At 40.8% G+C, this 9,768-nt stretch overlaps 1 protein-coding gene across 2 annotated transcripts in view; it reads left to right on the top strand.

The window, feature by feature from the left end:
- The first annotated feature begins 6,619 nt into the window (after positions 1-6,619).
- slc4a5b (solute carrier family 4 member 5b) overlaps positions 6,620-9,768 on the top strand; it is a 49,583-nt gene continuing 46,434 nt past the window's right edge. The window contains exons 1-2 of one of the 2 annotated variants that reach the window (XM_042059769.1): positions 6,620-6,638; positions 6,911-6,962. The gene's annotated coding sequence lies outside the window, so the exon portion shown is untranslated. Of the gene's footprint in view, positions 6,639-6,910; positions 6,963-7,052; positions 7,070-9,768 lie in introns of those variants that run through there. The other variant, XM_042059770.1, reaches the window with a different exon arrangement.

Raw genomic sequence — 9,768 nt, 5'->3', positions numbered from 1 at the left:
TGTGTGTGTGTGAGAGAGAGAGAGAGATAGAGAGAGATAGAGAGAGATACCGACAGAGAAATATAGAGAGACATTAACAGAATAGCAAGAGTGTGATTCTTATGATGTAATCCTTTACCTATGGGCTTAGCATTTCTCATGAAGGACATAGATTATGCAAATAATATTTGTGAAATGAGAAATGGCAGACCACCTAATATGACACCTACGTCACATACAGTTCCGATGCAGTTTAATTGTGTTTCCTTGGCTTTGGTAATTAGCTGGTGTGAAAGCATACTATGCTGATTAATTTTCATAATGAAAATGGTACCAACAACAAAAGACTAGCATAACAATGATGATTACCAAATAAGGCATTTACATTCACTACTCATGAAGGGCCAAGTGCCCTTTTTGTCTGCTTACAAAAAGCTGTGTGGTGCATTGCAGAACCGCTTCCGAAAAAAATGCAAACAAAAGAAAAAGAGGCCGTCTGCGTCTGATAAGAGGCACCAGGGACAGCCACTCTTCCGAAAAACACTGACACAGGTTGCCCCCCCTATCGCCATGAGACAGTGTGGTTTGGAATTGAGGGTTATATGCACTGTTTTGAATATCACTGCAACCACACCGAGACAAGATAAATATTATTTAAAAAGTATTCCTTTCACTTTTCTAATCTATGAATTCAACTCTATTGATGACCAATGTCGACCCTTTGTTTTCAAAGAATTTCAGAGTTTCTTTAGCATAACAATGACCGCAGCAGCGCTGTTTTCTAATTCACTGATGCTAGTTGTTTCTGTGATAAGTCATACTTATTATTCAGAGACCGCCACCAATGCAGGTTGGGATTAGTTTATAAGTCCCTGCGGATGCCTTCATCAATACTAAACATCACCTGCCTGAGCGCTATAGCTCCCAGGGCTCTCCAGGTCTAAGAGCATGAGAAGAGGTCACCTGTTAGCATCACACATCTGCTCATGGAGACTAATCCATCGCTGATGCATGTGGTGCCATTCTCAGCCCCTGTCTCTACTGCAGGTAGTAATGTGTCTGTAGTGGTGATTGGGGTTGTGTTCAGGGAACTGAGAAGGCTTCTTGAGGGTCAGGGATCAGTGGGCCCGATCCTACTTCATGAGTTTTCGAGTTCTGCATGTCACATTTTAGATAGCAGCTGACTTGAGAACCTATTCGGCTTGGTACTGGGAAGGCAGCTTAAGGTTCAGGGACCAGTGGGAACAGTGGGCCCGGTGCTACTGAGCTGTCAGGTTTCGCATGTCACATTCTAGATAGCAGCTGATTTTCAGATATGCAGAGGAGAGGTGTTAAATTCCTAGTGCTTTAGGTAGGGGATTTCACACAGCGGCCAATCAACAACTAAGCCTATTTACCATCAAAAACAAAATCACCAACAAAGCATCCTTTGTGGGCCAAAAAACATAATCAACAGAGGAGCCCTCGAGAGCATTTCACTGGGGTTATCAAGCAGACACCTTCCTGACATGAGAATAGACCCGGCCTGATACTGGCTTGGATCTGGTTCTGAACACACCAGAACCCAGACGGTTCTGGCCCTGAACCCACCAGAACTCAGCTGGATGTGGCCCTGAACCCAGACCGATGTGGCCCTGAACCCAGACGGTTCTGGTGCTGAACCCACCAGAACTCAGCTGGATGTGGCCCTGAACCCTCCAGGATCTGGCCCTGAACCCACCAGAACTCAGCTGGATGTGGCCCTGAACCCAGCCGGATCTGGCCCAGAACCCAGACGGATGTGGCCCTGAACCCAGATGGTTCTGGCGCTGAACCCACCAGAACTCAGCTGGATGTGGCCCTGAACCCTCCAGGACCTGGTCCTGATCGGGAAGCCGCTTCCATGTGGGATGTTCATGTAAACACTCCTGACCTCCTGATAACCTCCTGATAATAAACAGGTGACATCACAATGACATAAGCACACAAAACACAAATGTATTCAAGTACAAGCAAACAAGCATAACAAACAGATGGCCAATTGTGATGTATCTAAAGCAATTGCTATGTAAAATTATATATTTTAATATGATTATGCTACTTACTAATTACTTACTTACTAATTACTAATTACTAATTACTTACTAATGCTACTTACTAATTACTTACTAATTACATGCTGTGCAATTCTGTCCTACACTGAAAAAAAATCCTGCTGGATTTACTTGATTTTATTGTGTACATTGGTTGCACATGAATGAAATGTCTAAAATTAATCCAGCATTTCTCTTTCAGTTTACAAAATTGATTCATGCCGTGGTTACCAAATTTGATCAAGTAATTCAAAAAACAATGAAATTGTTAAAATTAAGTTTACATGAAATATTTATGTAATATCAACTTCATTGTGTTATACAGGTGGCATGTACTGAGAGTAGGTAATCAGATGTACTTGCAACATCAATGTTAAAGGAAGATAACTTTGATATTAAAGACTTCAAGATGAAACATCCTCACCCTCACATCCTGGTCACAAACTGTTCAACCTACTTCCCTCTGGTAGACGATACAGGGCACTGTTTGCCAAAACCAGCCGACACAAAGACAGCTTTTTCCCCCAAGCAGTCACTCTGTTGAACACTCAGAAACAGCCCCCACCCTCACACTGAACAAAGTCAATCAACACTGTCATCTACCTCATGTTTACTTCAATCTTACAGTTACAATGTTGTTATTCATACATTATCATTGCATTGTACTGCCTTGCACTATATTTATATTTAATCTTAAACCTCAGATACTGATATTGCACTATTCCCACCCTCTTTTCAATAGTATATTGCATCTTGCCTGTGACTGTTGGTGTCCACGACTTGGCAACCTTGACAGGGACAACAAGGAGGCGGACATCCCCAGCCACCCCTCCACCCCCACCTCGGACAATTGCAAATATACTGTATTTATTCTTATATATTCTACTGCCCTTCATTCTATTATTACTGTTCTGTTTTTATTCTTGGGCAATTCCATGCAAAGGTCATCCTTACCATGGAAAAAAAAAGTTGTGCATACGCAAATAGAACTGTTGTTAAAATCTTCATTTAGGTCTATATTTTATTGTTTGTAACTGATCTGATTGAATTTGATGGAGAATTACACTCTTTTTACATCATAAATATGGTGTGCAACCATACAGAAACAACATTTTTCACATGGTAATATTATACATATTCAGTGGTGGAGGAAGTACTGAATCTCAGTACTTAAGTAAAAGTACAAATACACAGAGAAATATTTACTTTAGTAAAAGTAAAAGTACCACAATGACAACCCTACTTAAGTAAAAGTAAAAAGTACCTGCTTTTAAATGTACTTTAAGTATTAAAAGTAAAAGTATTTGCATAATGATTTATTCTCTTAATATCTATATTCTAAAAGAAAGATTAGTATGGGCTGTGGCATTTTAATTAAGATAGTTTTAGGTTATACTCGACTAGATTTAAGCTAATGCAATTGTGCTTACCATCTGTGGCCCAGTTTACATTCTGACATTCTCTGAAAATTCTAGAGACTGTAATTCTGGTTATCTACTAGGGTGATCTGCTGAGTAAAATATCATTCAGCAAAACACGAGAGCCTGAAGTTTAACGGGGTAGACAAGGGAAACGTCGGGTGGATCGTAATGCCAATTCTGCTGATTGAACAGAAAAGTTGCTGAGAAAGGTGTTATGATTAGGTTCAGTTTCACTTGCGCAGACGCACATAGACATTGAATGAGCGCTCACATTTCTACCCCCCAATTGTAGGCTATGCCTCTTTATTTGATCACACACAATTAAGAAATATTTCCTAATCTGGAAAATGGTACGTTTTTTTCGGCCAGCGGTTCTATAATAGTCTACCATTCATTTGTGCCGCAAATGATCAGACGTGTGACAGAAGCATGGACATAGCCTGTAACTTCGCTGATCCGCGGATAGCAATCTCATCGCAGAGGAGGCCCTAACGCTTCAGATAACAGACAGAGAAAGGCACAGAACACAGTTGCATGTCCAGTGTAGCCATGGGTCTGGTGAATATAGCCTACCGAATGCAGATGGCTACAAACTCACGCTTTGCCTGGTCTAGATTAGAAGCTTATGTTTTAAAGATTTAGAAGCTGGGCACGTAGCGCTCCAGAATCTTTGGTAGCAACCCCGCACCCTGGTAAAACAAACGTGTTTGTCAGAGAGAGAAAAAAATCTGATCATAAAATGTATCGTAAAAAGGAACGATGGTGTTGTAGAGTAACAGATAATTGCTGTAAAATGTAACGAAGTAAAAAACATAATTTTAAATGTGACGCGATATGCCAGCATTTGAAGTGTCAGGTCCTCTGTAGCTAATACCCACATAGTAACATAAGTAACGGCAGCAATAAACTAGATGTACCGCATAGCGGTACAAAATATGACCGCCTCTCAGTCCTGCATATTCTCTTCGCAAAAATAAATCACGCTTGTCAATTTGTCTCCATTTTCTACTCTTGCAACTCATGTGCATGTAAATGAGTGTGTGCATATGTGAGTTTGCTTTTGTTTATAAGTGTGTGTGTGTGTGTGTCTGTGTGTATGCATGTGCGTATGCGTGCCTGTGTTTGTGTGTTTATGTGTGTGTGTGTGTGTGTGTGCGTGTGTGTGTTTGCACGCGCACATGCATATGCGTGCCTGTGTGTTTGTGTTTATGTGTCTGCATTCATGTGGGTGTTTGTTTGTGCATGTGTGTGTGTGTGTGTGCTTGCCTGTCTGTATGTGTTTATGTGTGTGTGTGCTTGCCTGTCTGTATGTGTGAGACTGTGCGTGCGTGCGTGTGTGTGTGTGTGTGTGTGTGTGTGTGTGCATGTGCGTGTGTGCACGTACTTTATGTGTGCAAATCACAAATGAGTGGGTATGGGTTAGGTTGATGCGGGCTCTTGAGACTAACATACCATAAATATTTTGTCATCTTGGGTGCAACGGTTCAGGTAGGGCTAGTTATTTAAGGGAGTGGCCACCAAGTTTCATGTTCCCTGGTGTTTCAGTAACCCGGGAATCACTGACCAAAATTGATGACGGTAAAAGAAAAAAAATAATTTATTTTTTATATTTTAAATGACTTGTTGTCCTGATTCTTCCTGTGTCTCTTAGTGGGCACTGAGGAAGCAATAATTTCATCGCTAGTTTTTCATGATTACTATTTCAATTGTTTCATATCAAAATTCACTGCTTAATTATGTGTTTTATGTAGTTTGTCGAGGACTGGTTCAGACAAGTCACATCCATAACGTGAAACCGTCACATCCATAACGCCAGTTTTTCCTACACAATGCATTACGAAAATGAAGCATAGTTTCAAAAACACACTTTTTGTGTCCATTCAAGTCTCCTTCATGCTACATATATCATAGTTTCGGCAGTTTCCTTCAAAATTCACAGAGTTTGTAGAAAACCTGTAATCTCTCACAAAAGTGTGTCCATTTCATGTCACATCCATAACGCTGATAAAATGCCTTGTATTCTTAGGATGAAATTGATTATATGAAATTTGAGGATTTCTCAGTATTCAGAGGACAGATGTTACATTAAAAGTTATGTAAATTAATTCACTGATACTAATTTTGCCCCCACTCTAAGGCATTTTGTTTACCAATATGAGTCCAATTGTCACATCCATAACGCTGGAACTGCCCTCTTTTATTCTTTTTAAGTTTTATGATTTTTATTCTTATATGTTAAGTGAGCGTTGTACTTTCAAATTCCTTGTTTGTTTACGCAAACCTGGCCAATAAAGCTGATTCTGATTCTGATGAAGTATACTGAACTTTAAGAAAACCCATGTGAAAACACTCAGCATTCCTGCAAAGGCTCATAGGAACACAATGTAATGGTGACACCAAGGCACCCCCCCCCAAACCTGACCAGAATCATCCTCAACGCATCCCTCAAACATTTGCTGAATTTTTCAATTCTTCTAGGCCTACTACTACTGGAGCAGCTTGTGACAACAGATTGATCAACAGAAGACGTTTACATTGATAAACTTAATAGCTGGCTTTCCCAGTAGCACCCAATTCTAATTCAGAGAGCACTTTTTTCCCTGATTATTTGAGGACTAATAATTTCCTTGTCGGCTTCGTTATGACGTTTGATGCGCCTGCAGCTGTTTTCATGATGTGGTCGACATGTGTGTAAGGGTTGATTGAACTGCCACGAGTTTCAAAATTGAAATCTCAACAGCAATTTTCCATGTCACTGAGGGAGCGCACACTTGAGCGACACAGAGAAATGTAGCGGCAATTTGTATGTGGAACTGAATGTTATTAAGCTGAAGCAAAGCAATTACTCTCTTTGTGCTCAGGGAAGCTTGTGTAAGGCCTTGGTTGTTTAGAGACGACTAGTGATGGAATCAAGTGTGCCTTTCTCATGGAACATAAGTCGGAACACTTGTGGGGCAGTATGTTGGCTTCTTGGAATATAGATATGTAGCGGAGTAAATAATTCCACTTGCCATTAAAATTGAACTTTTCATTTAGCTATAGTAATTTCTCTATGAGACAGGCTTTTCATGTAACACGAGCGCCATCTATTGGTGCTATTCTGCTGACGTTTAGGGTGAGTTCTTACACACAATCAATCACCAGTCTGCAGTAGCCTGTTCTCGTGGTAAGTTGCATATATTGAGCTCCGCTGTTATAGCGTAAATAAATGTGTCCAGTGTAATAATATGCTAGTATGCATGTAGTAAATCCACACAGGAGGTCTCTAATTTTATATTAGAGACCGTTTTGTTTTGTTTCTTTTGGTTTAGCTTTAAAGTGAAATAGTTCGCCACTTTGTGCTAGCTTGCTAGTCTGGTTAGAACCTAGCTCCATAGCTTAACTTTTGTAATGCTTTACGAACCGTGAACTGAATCATTTCTGTTTTCGTTTTGCTAGCTGGAGCTCTCTATGGCAAATGTATGTGACTGTGAGACATTTGTTCTATCAGGTACAGTTGTCTATTTTCGTGATTCATACTTTTGTTCATGTCTTGTGTAAATACTGTTAACCAGTCTGCAGTAGCCTGTTCTCGTGCTGGAGCTCTCTATGGCAAATGTATGTGACTGTGGCCTAGTCCACACGTGCCAAACCGATCTTTTTTCCTCCGTCTTCCTTGGAACCGTATCAAGAATATTTGCGTCCAAACGGATCCATCTCAACACGACTCAACACGTTACTTCATACCCCAGGGCTATAGGTGGCACTGTTTCTTTACAGAAATTGACCAAAACTTGCGCTTTACAAACAGACAGAATAGGCTACGACGAAATGGCTAGTGCAAGGAAACCAGAATTGTTTGTGTGGACTGATGGTGAACTGTCAACTGTAGTCAACTGTAAAACTAATAAACTTTATTTTACGGTTTGTGAAGGGTGCAGTCCCGTCCTTTATTTGGCTAACGCAGGTAGGCCTACTAATCACCTTTACTTTCTTTGGTTGTAGGATAGTCCTTGATTCATATTAGTTTTGGCTATCACCGCAATTTGGCTATAAACGCAAGGCTTACCCAAGTTCTAGGCTATTCTGTCGCCACATTTATAATATTGCTATAAAACCTTCGTTAGTAACAGTCAATACGTTTGCCTGCATCAAATCGCGCATTTGCATTCAGTGTGCTACCATCGGCTTAACGTGAGTTAAGCGTCTTTGTATGCTTATATCTGATTTCACTCGACTGTGAATGCATGTATATATGTTGTAAGACATGTAAAATAAATGAATGACACTGGCACTACGCACAAATTAATGTAGTCTAAACTTACACCGCACTTTCCTAATAACTTAAGATCTCTCGCGTCACTGACAGTAGCTAGAATGCATAAAAAAAACACCGGGAAAAACAGTGTTCAGTCCACCAAGTCATAAGCTATCGGCGCTGCGCAGCACCAGTTGTGATATTTATCTTACGGAGTGTAATCGTAGGTAATGTCATGTATGAAAACTAGTATTGTTAGGCAATACTATAAGTGCAAGTCCAGGGCAGCTGAGGTGTGGCGATGACATCATCGATACGCAAGCAGGATGTGCGGTTTCGATGTCTAAACGAATTCAAACGTGCTACGGTTTCAGATTTTTCCACTCTGGGACCAGGTTTCAGAAAAGTGCGGTTTCGGGCAGTGCGTTTACAGGATTCGTTTGGGCGCTCGGCCAAGACGAAGCAAAACCTCTGCGTTTAACCTAAAAAGCGTCTCCGTGTGGACAGGCCCTGTGAGACATTTGTTCTATCAGAATAAACGGCCGTGGTAGCCAGAGAGAGTCAACGCCTCGTCGTCTATATAACACAACGCAAGAGAGAGAGTACACATCCACTACAGATACAAGAATGGGAGGGGGGCGATTCTAAGGGCCCAGCACTGACAGGGGGCCCCCAGAGAGCCCCAGATAATACTATATTTATTGTCCGAATTATTGTCTGTCAAAGGCCCCAAATTTTCTAGCAATGCCTCTGCAGCACAGTTGAACAATTTCATTCTTTTATCAAAGGCCCATCTCCGTTTTCCCATCTCAGTTTCGTGTTTGTTTAGAAGCCTTGCCAAGGGGTGCCGCATGAACAACATGAGAACTCTCTTAGGTGTTGTTTCTTTCATCTGTTATCTCACCAAGTGTGCCGCCATTGTAGAGGCGGGAGGGACTGTCACCTCATGAAATAAACATTAAATGAGAATGTATTTTACTGAACAGTTGGAAACAAAGAGATACATGCCTTGGAGGGGACGGTAAGATGAAAAGGAAACACTCCAAGAATGGAAGCGGTGTAGCCTACATTAATTCCAGACAAATAAACGACATCACTTTGTGTTTAAGTTGGTTAAATGTGCCCTAAATATAGATTTTGAGCCTGGTATATTTTCTTTTCCACAGTTGTCATGCGCCAAGAAGCAGTCTATTGCCTCGTGAATCTAAATCGTAGGCCTTCTCTGCCTGACGGGCTCATATGTGATCATTCATCATTTAAAGAGCTTGTCCTTTGATTAATTATTAGTCATGTCAAGTGAGCAGGCAGGGCCAAAGGTCTCGGTAATTTATTAATCTGATTTGCAGTCTGGGGATTTTTTTATGATTGAGCCTTATGCACACAGCGCTCATTAGTGGACAAATTGTTTTTTTTCCCATGACCGCTTGTGCAGTAAGACATAATGGTAGGTAATCCATCAGGGATGAGCATAAAGCATGTAGTACAATAATTTCTGGGGAAGGTGAACAAAATCATGGAAGGACAGGTAGCCTGGCACACATCAGTACTGTGTCACATACATAACATTTCAGCACTGGTTGGGCCTACTGGGTAATAGCAGAGGCTTATAGATAGATATGGCTCTGGGTAATAGTTATAGGCTGGAATACTCTGGACATTCTAGATTCATCCACTTAAATGGGTCTTAAATTTGGGGCAATTATGAACATTTCCAAGTGTACTCAGACGATGACAAAAGCTTTGTAAGTGATCAATACAATCTGAAAATGGGTGCTCAATTATATATTGTCAGCCAGTTAAGAGAGGCTTAAAACGGGGATAACACATGTTCTCCTCGCAGTTAGAAACCTGCTGTACCTACAGTCTGCACCTAAGCTGCTGCAGCCAGCCCTCAGGAAGCTGTGTAGTAACATGGAAATTGTAAATAAAAGCATAACTAAATAAAAAATAATTAACAGAGCGAACTGACTAGCTAATATAACTACTGGTAACTGACTAATCAGTAACTAATTATAGAAACAAACAATAACCGAACTGCTATGTTGCACATGATGTCATG

The sequence above is a fragment of the Alosa sapidissima genome, chromosome 13, assembly GCF_018492685.1.
Source record: "Alosa sapidissima isolate fAloSap1 chromosome 13, fAloSap1.pri, whole genome shotgun sequence".
Taxonomy (NCBI): domain Eukaryota; kingdom Metazoa; phylum Chordata; class Actinopteri; order Clupeiformes; family Clupeidae; genus Alosa; species Alosa sapidissima.
The sequence above is the reverse complement of the archived record's forward strand: the minus strand, read 5'-3'. Positions and strand labels throughout refer to the sequence as shown.